At 52.0% G+C, this 16,575-nt stretch overlaps 1 pseudogene; it reads right to left on the bottom strand.

The window, feature by feature from the left end:
* Positions 1-7,020: 7,020 nt before the first annotated feature.
* LOC149126840 (uncharacterized) overlaps positions 7,021-16,575 on the bottom strand; it is an 85,170-nt pseudogene continuing 75,615 nt past the window's right edge.

Raw genomic sequence — 16,575 nt, 5'->3', positions numbered from 1 at the left:
CCCAGGCACTCTGAAGTGGGACACAGCTGCCTTCCGCACTAGGCTACACACTCATCCCCAAGCCAGCTGCTTCACCAGGGTCTCCCACATGGGTGCGGGGGTCCAAGGACTTGGGCCATTTTCCTCTGCTTCCAGTCTCCTTAGCAGGGAGCTGGATTGGAAGCGAAGCCACCAGGGTTCGAACCGGCACCCAAATGGGATGCTGGCGTCACAGGTAGCGACTTTACCTGATACAGCACAACACCCAACCCCCCCACCCCCACCCCCACCCCCGCTCTGCTCTTCCTTCCAGCTTCCTGCTAAATGCGCTCCCTGGGAGGCAGCAGATGATAGCTCAACTCCTTGAGTCCCTGCCACCCGCGGGGGACACCAGACTGAGTTCCTAGATCCCAGCTTCGGCCTGGCGCAGTCTCAGCTGTTGCAGACATTTGGGGAACAAACCAGAAAATGGGCGATCTCTTTGTCTGTCTCTCAAAATTTTTCGAGTTAAAGAAAATAAAAGGAACGGCCCATCTTAACCTAACCTCGTCTGCCAGGACCCTATTTCCAAATCCAGCCACACTCCGAGGTCCTGAGGGTTAGGGACTTGAGGATCTGAAACTGAAGACACCGTGCATCTGCGCAGGGGCCGATAATCATGGCTCCCACTGAAGCCCCCTGGCCTCCTCCTGCATTACGCTTTCTGTGGTTGTCCCCAGGGACAGCTCTTCCGTTGCAGAAGAGATGCATCTGAAGCAGAGCAGTACCAGGAAAACGCTGAGGGGCACAGAAACTCTGGCGGAAAGTCACCACCGTGACGAAATGATCTCCGGTCCCAGCAGTCGTCATTGGGAAGCTGTCTCAGACATCGCTGGCCTCGGAGCAGGTGGGTTGTCACCTCGGTTCTGATGCTACTCAGCTGGGGAAATCGGAGCATGCCCTTTGCTCTCGGTAAGACAGAGGGGCTGACAAGCTGGCTTCCCAGATCTGCCAGCCAAGGGTGCAGGGAGGATAAGTGGCCAAGCGCACTCAGTAGCCGTGTGACAGCCAGGCTGAGGCCCAGAGAGATCTCTTTCTGCCTTCTCCCATCCAGCAACGTCTCTGTCAGATTCCAGAGCCAGTTTTTGCAACACTAACTACCAGCTTTAACATCCAACCTTCCCTCAAAAACCCCTGACCCACCTAAAGACCAGTAAGTCACCCCATAATCTTTTTGGGAGGCCTGGTGGCCGGGCAGCCTATAATTTCCCCAACGAGGAGCACCCACCCCACAGAGCGCTCGCTGCCCTGGGCGGGACAATTGCTGGTAGTTAGCAGACTCTGGGTCTGCTCGTCTCAGTGCACGGTTTTCCACGGCCACAGTTCACAGACTGTCTGGGCGTCCCATGCTGAGACTGAGTCCAGCCAGTATTACAGGTTTGCATAACGTTCGAGCCAGCCAACCAAACCCAGGGCCCTCCCACGCCTGTGCCCGGTGGAGGCCGCCCACAGGGGCCCTACACAGCACGAAAACCTTCACCGTGTACCTTCTGCCGTGGTCCGCTCACCGCTCGCATAAGAAGTCCTTTCTCTTCCCGCCTGAGAGCTGTCTGAGTGTGGTTCACGCGCAATGCTGGTCAGCGTTAGCCACAGGGAGGGAAATTCTAAGGTATTAAAGTCGCCTTTTTATATGGTGGTGTGGGCACTGGAGGATAATAATAAACTCGTATTTGCAGGGTCAAACACCACAATATGTACCTCTCCCTAAAGAGTGGTTGCAAAATAGCCAATAGCTGCTCTAAATAGACTGTCTCAGGATGGCTAATAAGTAATAAGCCTCTTGCCTTTAAAATCAACAACAAAAAAAGAAGTGTATTATGCGTGTAGGTCTACACTGGGGGAGGAGCAGCAGGATAGGGTCAGGACTCAGTCCTTGTGCTCCACAGTATGCCCAACACAGCAGGGAGACAGGGCTCCCTGAGGTAGTGATAAAAGCAAACTCTACCAAGACAACACTGCCCAAACACGTAGCAGCAGAGAACTGCAGGATTTTAGATCTAGAAGGAACTTCTGTGTCCCTTGAAGTCCAGCGTGCTGGCCCTTGATTTGCAGTAACTTGCCCAAGGTCATGGCAGGTAAAGCAGGAAATGCCCACGGGAATCTGGAGGGCTTAAGGATGTACAGTGGCCTTCAAGCCAGGAGTCCCGGATGTCAGCCCTGGCTCTGCCGCTGTGGGACTGGGGAGCAGTCCCTGCACCTCACAATGCAGGGAAGTTTTCTGCAAATAGGAGTGGCGGCCCTCACTCCCAGCGGTTGCTTTGGGGAGCAGAGGAGACAGCGCGTGGGACAGAACCTTGTGAATGTGAAAGGGCACTCACTGAAGTGCATCAAGCAGTGACGAGAGGAAGAAGCGCTGTGGTTCAGGCTGGGATCCGGCCTAGAGGCTAAGATGCCGGGTCAAAGTGCCTGTGTTCAAGTCCCAGCACAGGCTCCTGACGCCGGCTTTCTGCTAATGCAGACCCTGGGAGGCAGTAGATAATGGCTCAAGTGATTGGGTTCCTGCCACCCACGTGGAAGACCTGGATTGAATTCCCAGATCCTGGCTTCAGCCTGGCCCAAACCACAATCATTGTAGGCATTTGAAGAGTGAGCCAGTGCATGGAAGCTCTTCTCCCTCTCTCTCTTTTTCTCTCTCCTCTCCCTCTCTGTTGTTCCCCTACTCCCACTACCTCTCTGCTTCTCAAATAATGTTTAATAAAGAAAAGAAAGAAATGTATATTTCTTAAAGTGATACTGTTATAGGAACTGAGAAAGCCACTTGCTTTCCCAGTTGATCCACACCTCCATCTTGGAGCACAAAGTCATTGCTCCTGGAGTAATAATGACTCCAGATATTTATTTAAACCTTCCCTAGGGGGCTCACTGGGTTAATCCTCTGCCTGCGGCAACGGCATCCCATATGGGCACCAGGTTCTAGTCCCGGCTGCTCCTCTTCCAGGCCAGCTCTCTGCTGTGGCCCGGGAAGGCAGTGGAGGATGGCCCAAGTGCTTGGGTCCCTGCACCCGCATGGGAGACCAGGAGAAGCACCTGGCTCCTGGCTTCGGATCAGCGCGGTGCACCAGCCGCAGTGGCCATTGGAGGGTGAACCGACAGAAAAGGAAGACCTTTCTCTCTGTCTTTCTCTCTCTCTCTCTCACTGTCTAACTCTATCGGTCAAATAATAAAATAAATTAAAAAAAAAAATAAATAACCGTCCCTAGGCATCAAGTGCATTTAATGTGGCCATTGAGTTGATTCTAAGGAAACTAGCAGGGCTCCAACCCTCGAAGCAGTCAGAGATGTCCCCAAGGCCACCAAGCAGACGCTGCACCCACATGGCCATGCCGTGTCTGGAAAGAACCTGCAGCCTGGCAGCGCAAGTGGCCCCCATGGTTGACTGGCGGACGACTCGTCAGGACCCAGGACCTGCTGCGCTCGCTTGAGGGTGGGGCCAGCTGTCCAGATTACAGACGCCCCTACTTCCCACTCAGGGCAACAGGAAGTGGGGCCAGACCCAGCTGTGCGATGGCTCCAGGCTCCTTCTGGCTGTCTCCTGTCAGTCGCTGCACTGGGACAAATCTCAGAGTCCTTCCGGGTCCCTGGCTCCCCATCCCATGGGGACCTGATAGAGAAGCAGAAACCCTACCCTGGAAGAAGAGAAACGCTCAGGATACCAAATCCCGCACGGAACGCGGGGAAAAGAGATCCATTTGATCTGTCAGTCAAAAGCGCTGATGTTCCATTTGATCGGACAAGAATCTGCACAATGTGTGAATTCAGATCCTATCAGAATAGTTTCCCCCTGCAAAGGCAGCCACAGAGACCCCTCTGCTCCGTACTTCCCTGTGTTAAAGTGACAGCTATTTCTGGACGGACTTGGGCTTTAAAGTGTTCACATGCATGGAGCCAGTGATGCCCTTATCAGAGCCGTTATCAGAAATTTGGACAAAGGTGCGGGAATGAGAAGGTTCACCTTCACACTTGTGAAGGATCAGTCCTGCATCGCAGCATTCACACTGCAGGAAACGTTCCAAACTGGCATTTGGTGATGTGATTAAGATAGAACTGGATTTTTTCTTTTTCTTTTTTTTTTTTAAGATTTATTTATTTTAAGCTAATCCTCCGCCTTGCGGTGCCGGCACACCCGGTTCTAGTCCCGGTCGGGGCTCCGGATTCTGTCCCGGTTGCCCCTCTTCCAGGCCAGCTCTCTGCTGTGGCCCGGGAGTGCAGTGGAGGATGGCCCAAGTACTTGGGCCCTGCACCCCATGGGAGACCAGGAGAAGCACCTGGCTCTGGGCTTCGGATCAGCGCAGTGTGCCGGCCGCGGCAGCCATTGGAGGGTGAACCAATGGAAAAGGAAGACCTTTCTCTCTGTCTCTCTCTCTCACTGTCCACTCTGCCTGTCAAAAAAAAAAAAAAAAAAAAAAAAAAAAAAAAAAAAAAGATTTATTTATTTGAAAGGCAGAGTGACAGAGAGAAAGAGGGAGAAACAGAGAGAGAAAGAGATCATCCATCCACTGACTCACTCTCCAAATAGCCATAACAACCAGGGCTGGACCAGGCTGAAACCAAGATCCAGAACTCCATCTGGGTCTCCCTTGGGTGTGGCAGGAGCCCAGGGACTTGGGCCCTCATCCACTGCCTTTCCAGGTGCATTAGCAGGAAGCTAGGTGAGAAGTAGAGCAGCTAGGACTTGAACTGACATCCAACGTGGGAAGCAGGCGTCTCAAAGTGGCTCTTTAACCTGCTGTGCCAAAATGTTACATGTTGCTGTAATTTCCAGAAAACTGAGAAGCAGCCCAAATGTACATTGACAGCTGAATGGGAGACTTGGATGGAGCTCCCAGCTTCAGCCTGGACCTGGCTGTTACGGCCATTTGGGGAGTGGATCAGAGGATGGAAGATCTAAACCCCAGGGTCAGCTTGAGTTTGTACCATTGTAGTGCCTAATCATGGGGATTAAACTCCAGCAGGTGTTTCCAAAAAGGGGACAAGCTATACTCAAACCACTGCACTTGGCACTGATGTTGGGGTACAGCAAGTTAAGCTGCTGCTTGGGCCCCAGCATCCCATCTCAGAGGGCTGCTTCGGTTCGAGTCCCGGACACTCCACTTCCAACCCAGCTTCCTGCTGATGCCTCCTGGGAAGCAGCAGGTGGTGCCTTAAGTATCTGGGGCCCTGCCACCTTCATGAGAGCCCAGGATGGAGTTCCTGCGGCTTCAGCCTGACACAGCCCTGGCTGTTGCAGCCGTCTGGGGCGTAAGTCAACAGATAGAAGATAGCTCTTGGCCGGCGCCGCGGCTCACTAGGCTAATCCTCCACCTTGCAGCGCCGGCACACCCAGTTCTAGTCCCGGTCGGGGCGCTGGATTCTGTCCCGGTTGCTCCTCTTCCAGGCCAGCTCTCTGCTGTGGCCAGGGAGTGCAGTGGAGGATGGCCCAAGTGCTTGGGCCCTGCACCCCATGGGAGACCAGGAGAAGTACCTGGCTCCTGGCTTCTGATCAGCGCGGTGTGCCAGCCACAGCGGCCATTGGAGGGTGAACCAACGGCATAGGAAGAGCTTTCTCTCTGTCTCTCTCTCTCACTGTCCACTCTGCCTGTCAAAAAGAAAGAAAGAAAGAAAGAAAGAAAGAAAGAAAGAAAGAAAGAAAGAAAGAAAGATATCTCCGTCTCTCTGCCTTTCTAGTAAATAAATAAATAAATCTTTACCAAAAAACCTCACAGTACTGAGTTAGACCTTGTTTTAAAAAAACAATGGCATGAAATAGAAATTGAGGGTGGTATTACTTATCTGTGAGCTTTCTCTACGATGTCACAGCATTCCATGTAAATGTGTGGTAGTTCTTGGCAAAACACATCACACACCTTCCTGTCCCGTGATCTGTGAAAGTGCCCTGTACGTGTGCCCATTCACTTCTAGAGTGACCAGCCTTGGTGGGAGACGTGTTGTTTAAAACCAGCTGAGAGTGGCAGCAACACGTTGCGACTGCTTTTCACGGGCACAGACAGCAAGGAGAATTAAGGTGACATGCATCGAAGCACGATGCACGTGTGTTCATGGGTGACTCAGTCACCAATATTGAGGGCTCACTCTGAGTGGTTTTATTTTTATTTTTTTAAACTTCTTTTTTTCAAGATTTTTATTTATTTATTTGAGAGGTAGAGTTACAGACAGTGAGAGGGAGAGACAGAGAGAAAGGTCTTCCTTCCGTTGGTTCACTCCCCAAATGGCCGCTACGGCCAGAGCTGCGCCAATCCGAAGCCAGGAGCCAGGAGCCAGGAGCTTCTTCCGGGTCTCCCACGTGGGTGCAGGGGCCCAAGCACTTGGGCCATCCTCCACTGCCTTCCCGGGCCATAGCAGAGAGCTGGACTGGAAGAGGAGCAGCTGAGACTAGAACCCGGCGCCCATATGGGATGCGGGTGCCGCAGGCAGAGGAGTAACCTACTGTGCCATGGCACCGGCCCCAAAAATATTATTTTCTTAATACTCGTGTATGAAAAAAAGTACTCATGCTATCATGTTTACATACATACTGATATGGCAATAGAATCTGATAATAACTCATGTGTATATTTTATAAAGAACACACAAACATTAACACACTGATTGGTTATAGCAAACAAAGTTGGGGAAACCCATTAGCAATAACTCTCATTTTCATTAAAGAGCAGGACTGTCTGAGAAGAATCAAACCAATTAGTACTATTCATCTATATAGCAAAATAATATTTACAAAGGAAAGTTAGTGACTGTACTGATTTTATTACTTTTACTAAGCCATTTCATCTTTCTCATACACAATACACAGAAATAAACCATAACCTGGAGAAAAATGCACCCTCATTATTATTCACAGTAACAGGGGTCTGCCTCCTTCTGCATGGCTGGGCATACTGTACAGCAGGAGGCACTGGGCGCTTTGATTCAGATCCACTGAAGATGGACCCACCACTCTCTTCTGTGACTGGGCTAACCCCACGGGAGCCACGGTACACTGAACTGTTTTGGTTGTATCCTCAGATCTCACTGAATGAGAAAGACCCTGCACAATGAAATCCAACCGATCTGCCCATATAACATACTTGTAGGCCCTTTCTTTAGTAGCAGGTGGGAAAGGGGGCCTTTTCTGCTATGGCACATATGGGCACCGGTTCTAGTCCAGCTCTCTGCTATGGCCTGGAAAACAATGGAAGATGGCCCAAGTCCTTGGGTCCTTGCACCCATGTGGGAGACCCGGAAGAAGCTCCTGGCTCTTGGCTCCTGGCTCCTGGCTCCTGGCTCCTGGCTTCGGATCGGCGCAGCTCTGCCCGTTGCAGCCATCTGGGGAGTGAACCAGCGGATGGAAGACCTCTCTCTCTGTCTCTACCTCTCTCTGTAACTCTGTCTTTAAAATAAATAAAATAAATCTTTAAGGGGGGGGCTATTCTTGAGTACATGGATGAAAGTGTTACTGTCGTCTGAAGACTACCGGATTGACATTGTATTGATCCAGTGAAGAGAGGGTGCACATTGAAATCACTGGCAGATTGAGAAACTTCCACAACTTCTATCAACTCTTCCAACAGTGGTGCAGGCTCCTCTTCTAGGCTGATCTAATTTAATTGGCGTTTCTACTGGCTGTGAAACTCACCACCAAAGGTAGCTGCCTACACTGAACAGCCTGGTAGGTGTTATAGTAGCAAATGCTACTCTCTCTCTCTCTCTCTTTTTTTTTTTTTTTTTTTTTTGGAAGTCCAAGTTTGCTCCCTTGGTCTGTGGCCAGGGCAAACGTGGCTATGAAGCCAGGTTTCAACGCGTGCTCTAGGGCATTGTCATTGGCCGCTATAATAACAGGCACTCCGTCTCTGTGTGACACTCCAGTAGCATGGGCCCTCCAGCAACTTCTTATACAGGAATTGCTTTAGGGCATCCGCCCTGGTGAACCCCTTCCTCCCACTGAGTCAATGGCCACACCTGAGTTTCTGGGCCACCTGGTTCTCCTGCTGTCACTTCAGGCAAAGCTCAGACAGGTCCCGCTCATGCTACGTTCAGTGCAAATGCTCTCTTGTGGTAAAATAGCACAACATAAAATTTAGCATCTTAGCTATTTGTAATCATGAAGTTCAGCGACGTCCATCACGGTCAAGCTGTTCTGCAACCGTCCCCACTATCCGGCTCCGGGACTTTCACATCTTCCCAGACTGGAACTTGACACCTCTCCCCAGCCCGTGGGAGCCACCGTTCTACCTTCTGCCTCCATGAAGCTGACTGTTCCATGGCTCTGGCTTATTCCAGGCAGCATAATGTCCTCCTCCATGTTGTGGCATGTGTCAGAATTCCCTTCCTGGGGCCGGCGCTGTGGTGTAGTGGGTAAAGTCACCGCCTGCAAAGCTAGCATCCCCTATGGGCACTGGTTCAAATCCCGGCTGCTCCACTTCCAATCCAGCTCTCTGCTATGGCCTGGGAAAGCAGTGGAAGATGGCCCAAGTCCTTGGGTCCCTGCACCCACATGGGAGACCCAGAAGAAGCTCCTGGCTCCTGGCTTTGGATGGGTGCAGCTCTGGCCATTGTGGCCAGTTGGGGAGTGAACCAGCAGATGGAAGACCTCTCTCTCTCTCTTTCTCTCTGCCTTTGCCTCTGCCTCTCTGTAACTCTGCCTTTCAAATAAAATAAATAAATCTTTTTAAAAATAATAATTCCCTTCATTTGAAAGGTTGAGACATCCTGTTGTGTGCATAGACCGCACCTCGCTGCCCACTTGTCCGCCAGCGGACGCTCAGGTGCATCAGTTCCGCCTTTCGGCCGCCGTGAATGGCACAGCCGTGAACCTGGGAAGGCAATATTCTGTGCACGTGTTCAGAACTGCTGTGCCATGTGTGTCCAGGAAAACAAAGCAGTGACCTCCATCTCGCTGGTACCAGGAAATCACTTATTTCATGGAATTGCAAAATGTCAGAGCAGGAAAAAATTATAAAATCATCATCTCTTCTTATTTATAGACAAGGAAACAGCCGTGGAGTGACTTAACTGGCCCGGCTTATAAAACACTCAGTACCTACGTTCAGGAGGAGGGAACCCCTCTCCCAGGCAAAACCATCCACCCAACTCGTCCCGCCACATACCTCGCATTCCCCACCCTGGAGATGAAGGCACTGGCGCTTTTTCCAGGAATCTCCTAGTAAAATAAAAATAGCTGCAAGGGAAACTCATGGCTGACCCACAGCCCCTTGTCTTGAAAGACTGGTTTTGCACACAACAGTAAGCTTGGAGTGGGGAATCCTACGGGACAGGGGGTACAAGCTGAACTCGGCAGGGAGGGCAGGAGGCAGTGGCAGGGGGCCTGTACCCTGGATACTCCACAGGGGCACAGTGGCCCCTGGGGGCGGGTGGTACCAGTGTTCGGACGCCGAGGACCCTCAAGATCAAGCTAGGAAAAGCTCAAGGCCAGCCCGGGCGACTCAGCAGCGTTCTCTCTGGGCAGCTCTGTTGTCCACGACTTCCACACAAGCACCATGGCTTGGGTGGGCAGGAAAGGTTGTGTTATACATTCTCAGCCCAGACGTGCCCTACTGAGGCGCTCACTTGGTTTCAGCAGTTGTCTGTCTCCCTAGCACCGGAGGAACACAGTGCTCTTGGATCGAGAGAACCCCAGCAGGACACAGCCCATCAGCTCAGGCCTCGGGTCCACAACAACAAGACGGCACCCAAGGCCGGTGTGCTTTCCACGTCCAGTGCCGACGCTGACCCGTGGTTCCACCTGCGGCTGTGGAAGAACAAGGAGGTTTGAAAAGGGAATCCAAGCAGCCCACGGAAAGCACACATCTACATATATGTTTGATGATGACTACACGTGATGGATAGAGTCTTCGGCAATCCCTAAAATCAAGACCAATGAGAATGGAAACTCTGCTATTTGTTCAAACAATAGTAACGGGGCCAGTGCTGTGGTGTAGTGGGTTAAGCCGCCACCCACAGCACAGGCAACCCATATGGCTGCTCTACTTCCGATCCAGCTCCCTGCTGATGGCCTGGGAAAGCAGCAGCAGATGGCTCAAGTACTTGGACCTCTGCATCCACATGGGAGACCTGGAAGAAGCTCCTGGCTCCCGGCTTCAAACTGGCCCAGCTCCGGCCGTTGTGGAAATCTGGGGAGTTGAACCAGCAGATGAAAGACCTCTCCCTCTCCCCCTCTCTCTCTCTATAACTCTGACTTTCAAATAAAATAAATAAATCTTTAAAAATAATGGTAACAACAAGGTCTACATTTCCATCTGCTCAGGAGAGAAGCAGCTATGGAAATTAAGCAATTAAAATGAAGCCAGATCAGACAATAATTAAGGAGGCTTCCACACCTCAGCTATGCAGTTTATGAAACTAAGAATTGTCACGCTCTGGTGAGAATGTCCTGCTCTTGTGATGCGTTTAGCATCTGATAGAGCCCACGATAACAAAATGTGTGCACACCAAATTCACCTACACACTAAGAATTAAACAATTCCCCCACGCTGTGGTCATGATTGGCTTACGTCACCACCAAGCTGACTGGGACAACACCGGTTCTCTTCCCTCACATGTCCCCATGCGCCAAGCTCACAGAACTCATTAACTTCCTCCCAGAGGTAGCCTTGGCCTCTGTCTCCCGCTGCCCAGCGGCAGCCCACCCCACACTGACCGCACTGGTCCGTGGCAGACCTGGCTCCATGGATCCTGGGTCAGGATTGTCAGAGACACCAGCCAGGGCTGTCCTCTCCAGCACTGGTAAGCTCATTTTTCGTTTTCTCTTTAAAAAGATACATATGGGGGCCAGCGCTGTGGCGCAGGAGGTTAAGCCGCCACCTGCAGTGACAGCATCCCACATGGGCACCGGTTCGATTCCTGGCTGCTCCACTTCTGATCCAGCTCTCTGCTGTGGACTGGAAAGCAGTAGGAGATGGCCCAAATGCTTGGGCCCCTGCACCCACATGGGAGACCCGGAAGAAGCTCCTGGCTCCTGGCTTCCACCTGGCCCAGCCGTGGTGCAGCCATTTAGGGAGTGAACCAGCAGATGGAAGATCTCTCTCCCTCTCTCTCTCCCTGTCTCTTCCTCTCTCTGTAACCTCTGTTTTTCAAATAAATAATTTTTTTTTAGAAAAAGGGGGGAAATAGACATTCGCTTAATTGGACTTACTTTTCTTAATTCCCCATTTCCCCACAGTGATAAAAGCCAAATATACACGGCACCTCATGCTGTGTAAGTTCTTCCATTGGCTCAATCCTAGCCCCACACTTGTATATAAAAATAATGAGACCGAAGGCTAAGGGTGACATTTCAGAAAATAAATGAGCAATCTAGACAGGTGAATGTTAGCATGAATTCTGACCTAAGGTTTTCCACTTCAGATCAGGAGCTCCGTTCTCAAAGGTTGTAGAATCACTTCACCGAAATCAGGTGGAGTGAAAACTGCTTTTGTGTCCACGGGTCTCCCAGCCAGCGATTGTTAAGCCGAGGCATTGTTCCCTCCCTCTCCTTACAGTGTCACTGAAGGGCAGCTTGATAAAAATCAGCCAGGCCAGTCTCTCCCTGAGAGGCCAAGGCTGCAGAGCGCTCTGTACTTTCTGGCCTGTCCTCACAGGGCCGGCCGACCACTGGCTCTCCCAGGAAGCCTTGCTGGCGCTGGCCCCGAGCACACAGGCGCAGACACGACGTGGCACCCGGTGGGGGCCGGCACAGTCTTGGTCTGGAAGAAAGGCTGCCTCCCGCCTCCAGAGGAGGAAGGAGTCCGGGGGACCCACGCGCTTTCCTGGAGCCCCAGGGATAGCAGACGCTTCTCCAGAGTCGCTCTCACCTCCCCTTCCTGGGCTGGGCGGGGAGCTTGGCCCTACACTGAGAGAGCTGCAGGATTAGCGGCCCTGGGCCTCCGGGCTCGCGGAGAAGCTACTGCACCCAGGCTCCCTATGAGCACATCAGAGAAGAGGTTAAGCCAAGTTAGGGGTGGAGCAGTCAGCCAGGGAAGACAGCCTGGAGGAGGTGACCCAAACACCTGCATCCTTTCAGTAGGTGTGGGCCGATCAGTTAGCACACGCCCAGCCCCACTCTGAGTGCTGAGTTAGCACAGTGGACCAGACACACCTCCTCACGTTCCAGGGGACAGAGATGATGGAGTGTGGCCTGAAGCTGAGACCCCAGAGGGCTTTGCAAGAGGAGGGCAAGGCCTGAGCCCAGACCAAGGTTGGTGTGCTGCTGGAGCAGAGAGGGGAAGATCCGGCTGGAATTCAAGCGGCCAGGCCAGAGGGGAGGGGCTGGGGCCAGAGAGACAAGGGAGGGCCCGGCCCCGTAGGTGTTCAGGGGCAGGCACTTGACCCTGCCTAGGACGCCTGCATCCCTACTTCCCCGCACTCAGCTGATCGGCTAAGCTCAGTCCATTATTGCCTCAACGTCTTTGGACTGAGTGCAAATCCCAGCTCTGCTCCTGATTCCAGCTCCCTGCTGGTGCACAACCCGGGAGGCAGCAGGTGACGGCTCCAGTACCTGGGTCCCTGGACTGAGTTCCTGAATTCTGCCTTCGGCCTGGCCCAGCCCCAGCCACTGAGGACATCTGAGGAGTGAAGCAGCACATGGGAGTCCTCTCTCTCTCTCTCTCTTTTTCAAATTAAAGGGGAAAAAGCAGAGTTTTAGATACTGTGGTTACAGGTTTGGATTTTATTGTATGCTTCATGGAAAAAATCATTAAAGGGTTTTTTAGTTGCTTTTTTAAAAAGATTTATTTGAAAGATGGAGAGAGACACAGAGAATCCTCCATCTGCTGGTCCACTCCCCAAATGGCCACAATGGCCAGGGCTGGACCAGGCCAAAGCCACAAGCTTCATCTGGGGCTCCCACATGAATGCAGGGGCCCAAGGACTTGGATCATCTTCTGCTGCTTTGCCAGGTCATAGCAGAGAGCTGGATTGGAAGTGGAGCAGCTGGGACTTGAACCAGCACCCATGTGGGATGCCAGCACTGCAGGTGGCAGCTTAACATTCTATGCTATAGCACCCGCTCCATTAAAGGGTTTTAAGCCAGAGGATGACAAGATCAGATGTGTGTTTTAAAGGGACCGCCCCAGCAGTTTGGTCAGGTCAGGGCACGGGGAGGAAGAGATGGGATGTGGGGAACACCAGGTACAAAGGCACTGAGACAGGCAGCGGGGGCCAGATTAGCGAGGGGCTCACGAGCCCGGCCAGGCACAGGCTGCGGTGTGAGCTCCAAGCAGGGCTGACATGACAACGATCTTACTGAACTCATGGCTTTTGGATTGTGGGTGGGATTCAAGTAATGGATTCTCTAAGCAACAAGGGCCCAGTGTGTGAAATAAATTCTTTTTTTTTTTTTTTTTTTTTTTTTTTGACAGGCAGAGTGGACAGTGAGAGAGAGAGACAGAGAGAAAGGTCTTCCTTTGCCGTTGGTTCACCCTCCAAGGCCGCTGCGGCTGGCGCACTGCGGCCGGCACACCACGCTGATCCGATGGCAGGAGCCAGGTGCTTCTCCTGGTCTCCCATGGGGTGCAGGGCCCAAGGACTTGGGCCATCCTCCATTGCACTCCCGGGCCACAGCAGAGAGCTGGCCTGGAAGAGGGGCAACCGGGACAGAATCCGGCACCCCGACTGGGACTAGAACCTGGTGTGCCGGCGCTGCAAGGCGGAGGATTAACCTAGTGAGCCGCGGCGCCAGCTAAATTCTGTCTTTAAGGACCTCAAGTCTGACTGTTTCTCAGAGTTACTGAAATGTACGAACTGTGTCTACATTCTTACACATGAAACGACGGTTTTCGCATTCTCTAAGGCTCAGGGAAGACAGGAAGAGGGGTGACTTTTCCAGCCCAGGGCGTGTGGATATAAAATACAGGTGCACATCAGAAATAGAGGTCCACTTCTTAAACACGTGAAGAATATCATTTCATAGATGTTGGCAGCTCTGGGACTCGGGTTCCAGTTTTCCTGTCTACATATCTCCTCTCACACAGGCTGGTTGGTAGGCTTAAATAGGTGAATCTAAGTCAGGTGTCTCCTCTTAGCCGGCTCCACCCGCCCAGCTGAGCAGCCCTGCCCACAGTTCCAGCCTTGCTGCTGCACACCGGACCGGAGGGTCACCGCCACACCTGGGGTTGGGGGCCGGGGTGGAAATGCTTGCATGCTCCCTGGACCATTTCTCCCCTCTGAAGTGCTCTTGGGTCCTGCAGACCCCCACTCCCTGGGCTGGCGTCCTGGGTCATTCTCCTCTGCCCCCAAGGCCTGCATGCTCACTCGCTCAGTCCCACTCGGTCTCTCCCTCCCGAGTCCCCTCCTTTCCCCGGCCACCTCCACCGCCCTGTTCCAGCTGACATTCGCTATCACCATTGCTAGTGCCTTCTGCTGGTCTCCCGGCCCCATACATTTACTTTCGATCTCTCCTTTTCCTCCCAAACCCCATCTCCAAAAAACTCCGTGCTGCTCAGGTCTGATTTTTCTCAACCTCCCACTCCAGCAGCTTTCTGTATCTACACTCATCCTGGGGTCTTCTCCAGTCCCACCCTGTTGCTGTGGATTCATTCTGAGAGGAGGAGTGTGGTGGGGGCAAGAGGTGTGGAGTCACCACACAGACCCCAGGACTCAGGTGAAAGCAGGCCAGAGGCGAGCAGGTGCAGACTCGTTTATTTCCGTTGGTGCAGCAGCTTATATAGCTGAGGCAGCCAATCCGGTCAAGGGGTGGTTTATGCCCTAACCAATCACAGCCTGTTACCAGGCAGTATCCGAAGCCATCCAATCACAGTCTGTTGCCAGGCAGGCTCCATTGCCATGTGGTTTCCAAAGCCATCCAATCACAGCCTGTTGCCAGGCAGGCTCCATTGCCATGTGGTTTCCAAACTCATCCAATCACAGCCTGTTGCCAGGCAGGCTCTGTTGCCAGGTGGGTTTCAAAGCCATTCCTGAGTAACCGACGCTCACTTGCCAGCAGCCATCTTAGCATGGTCTTCTCAATCCCCTCATCTAACCCTCTTGTCTCAGCTCCAGGTTCATCTTCCTCACTGGTGCTTTCCCCTCCCCCAAACCACAGTCCAGCTCTGATTCCTGCGGGCAGTATCCAGTTTCATTGCCAAAAGCATCGGGAGTCTCACTGGAGCTGGTACGTGCACCAGTTCCCAGCGCCTGTCAAACCCCAGACCTTCCTCTGCCGTGGAAAAGATGACCAGGGATACCACGTATTTGACAGCACCCAGTGGATGAATGGCTCTCAGCTCCATATGACATAGAAGAAATTGGGGCCCCGGGGAAATAGGTACCAGCAGAGATCCGAGGTTGAAAGTAAGGACGTAATTAGTGCCCCAAGAGGGAGGTGCTAGGATGCTAAGTCCATGAATGACCGGCTGCTCAGAAAAAGGAGTCAGCAGAATGACTGGAAAAACGGAAGACACCATCGCGGAGCATAAACTCAGCCGACGCAGAAACTCACGGGAAAGCGTCTGTGAAATGAAGACGAAGCTGATGCTCCCCGAATCCGAATCCAAACAGACTTACAGGGCGAGCTAGAAACTGAGACCCGGGGCAGGTGCACGAGTAGCAGGGGCAGGTGCACGCGTAGCAGGGGCAGGTGCATGAGTAGTGGGGGCGGGTGTAGGAGTAGCGGGGGCAGCAGCACTGTCAGGAGTTCCAGAAGCTCGGGGTGGAGAGGACCCGGGAGAGAAAGGCAGAAATGGCAGAAATGGCAGGGGAACGTTTTCCAGGGGTGAAGGAAGATTCGCGTCTTTGCATGCGAGGGCTCAGCAGATCCTGTGCCAAAACAGTGACTACGTGGTAAAAGCTTGAAGCTCCGGAGAGAGAGGAGCGGTTTCAGCCTTCCAGGAGGGAAGTGAAGAGCAGATTACTGGGCCGGCATCGTGGCACAGCGGGTTAAGCCGCCACTTGTGATGCTGCATCCCATACCGGAGCACCAACGCCAGGCGCAGCTGCTCCGCTTCTGATCCGGCTCCCTGCTAAGGCACCCAGGAAAGCAGTGGAAGATGGCCCAAGTGCTTGGGCCCCTGCCACCCACGTGGGAGACCAGGATGAAGCTCCTGGCTCCTGGCTTCAGCCAGCCCAGACCTCATTGTTAAGACCATTTGAGAAGTGAACCAATAGATGGAAGATCTCTGTCTCTCTCTGACCCTCTGCTTTTCAAATAAATAAATAAATCTTTTTTTTTTTTTTAAAAAGACTGTCTTTAAGGGCATGAAAATAGATTTGTATTCTACGCCTCATAAATGAAGGTACATACTGCAAATTCTAAGGGTTAATTATTTTACAATTGGTTCTAAGTGTTAATTATTTTACATTCAGGCAAATTAGCATTGAAGTCATACAAGCAAAGTAAACACTTTCAAGCATACAAAGATTTGGAAAAGTTACCACTTAAACATTTTTTTTTCCGTAAGAATTATCTAAGACTCTACTTCAGCAAAACAAAATGAAGCTAAGAGAGATAGAAATATAAAATTCAAGAAAAGTAGCAATTAAAACAATAGTGAAACTATTATAGAGTACATAAAATCTAAATACGTACTCTCTAAAATGGTAGACAGTAGCACATGAGACTATTTTTTAAATTAATTAATTTATTTGAAAGAG

Source organism: Oryctolagus cuniculus, chromosome 5 (genome assembly GCF_051225735.1).
Source record: "Oryctolagus cuniculus isolate XC-2025 breed Fujian yellow rabbit chromosome 5, ASM5122573v1, whole genome shotgun sequence".
Lineage (NCBI taxonomy): Eukaryota > Metazoa > Chordata > Mammalia > Lagomorpha > Leporidae > Oryctolagus > Oryctolagus cuniculus.
Note: the sequence above shows the minus strand (reverse complement) of the source record. Positions and strands in the feature narration are given on the sequence as shown.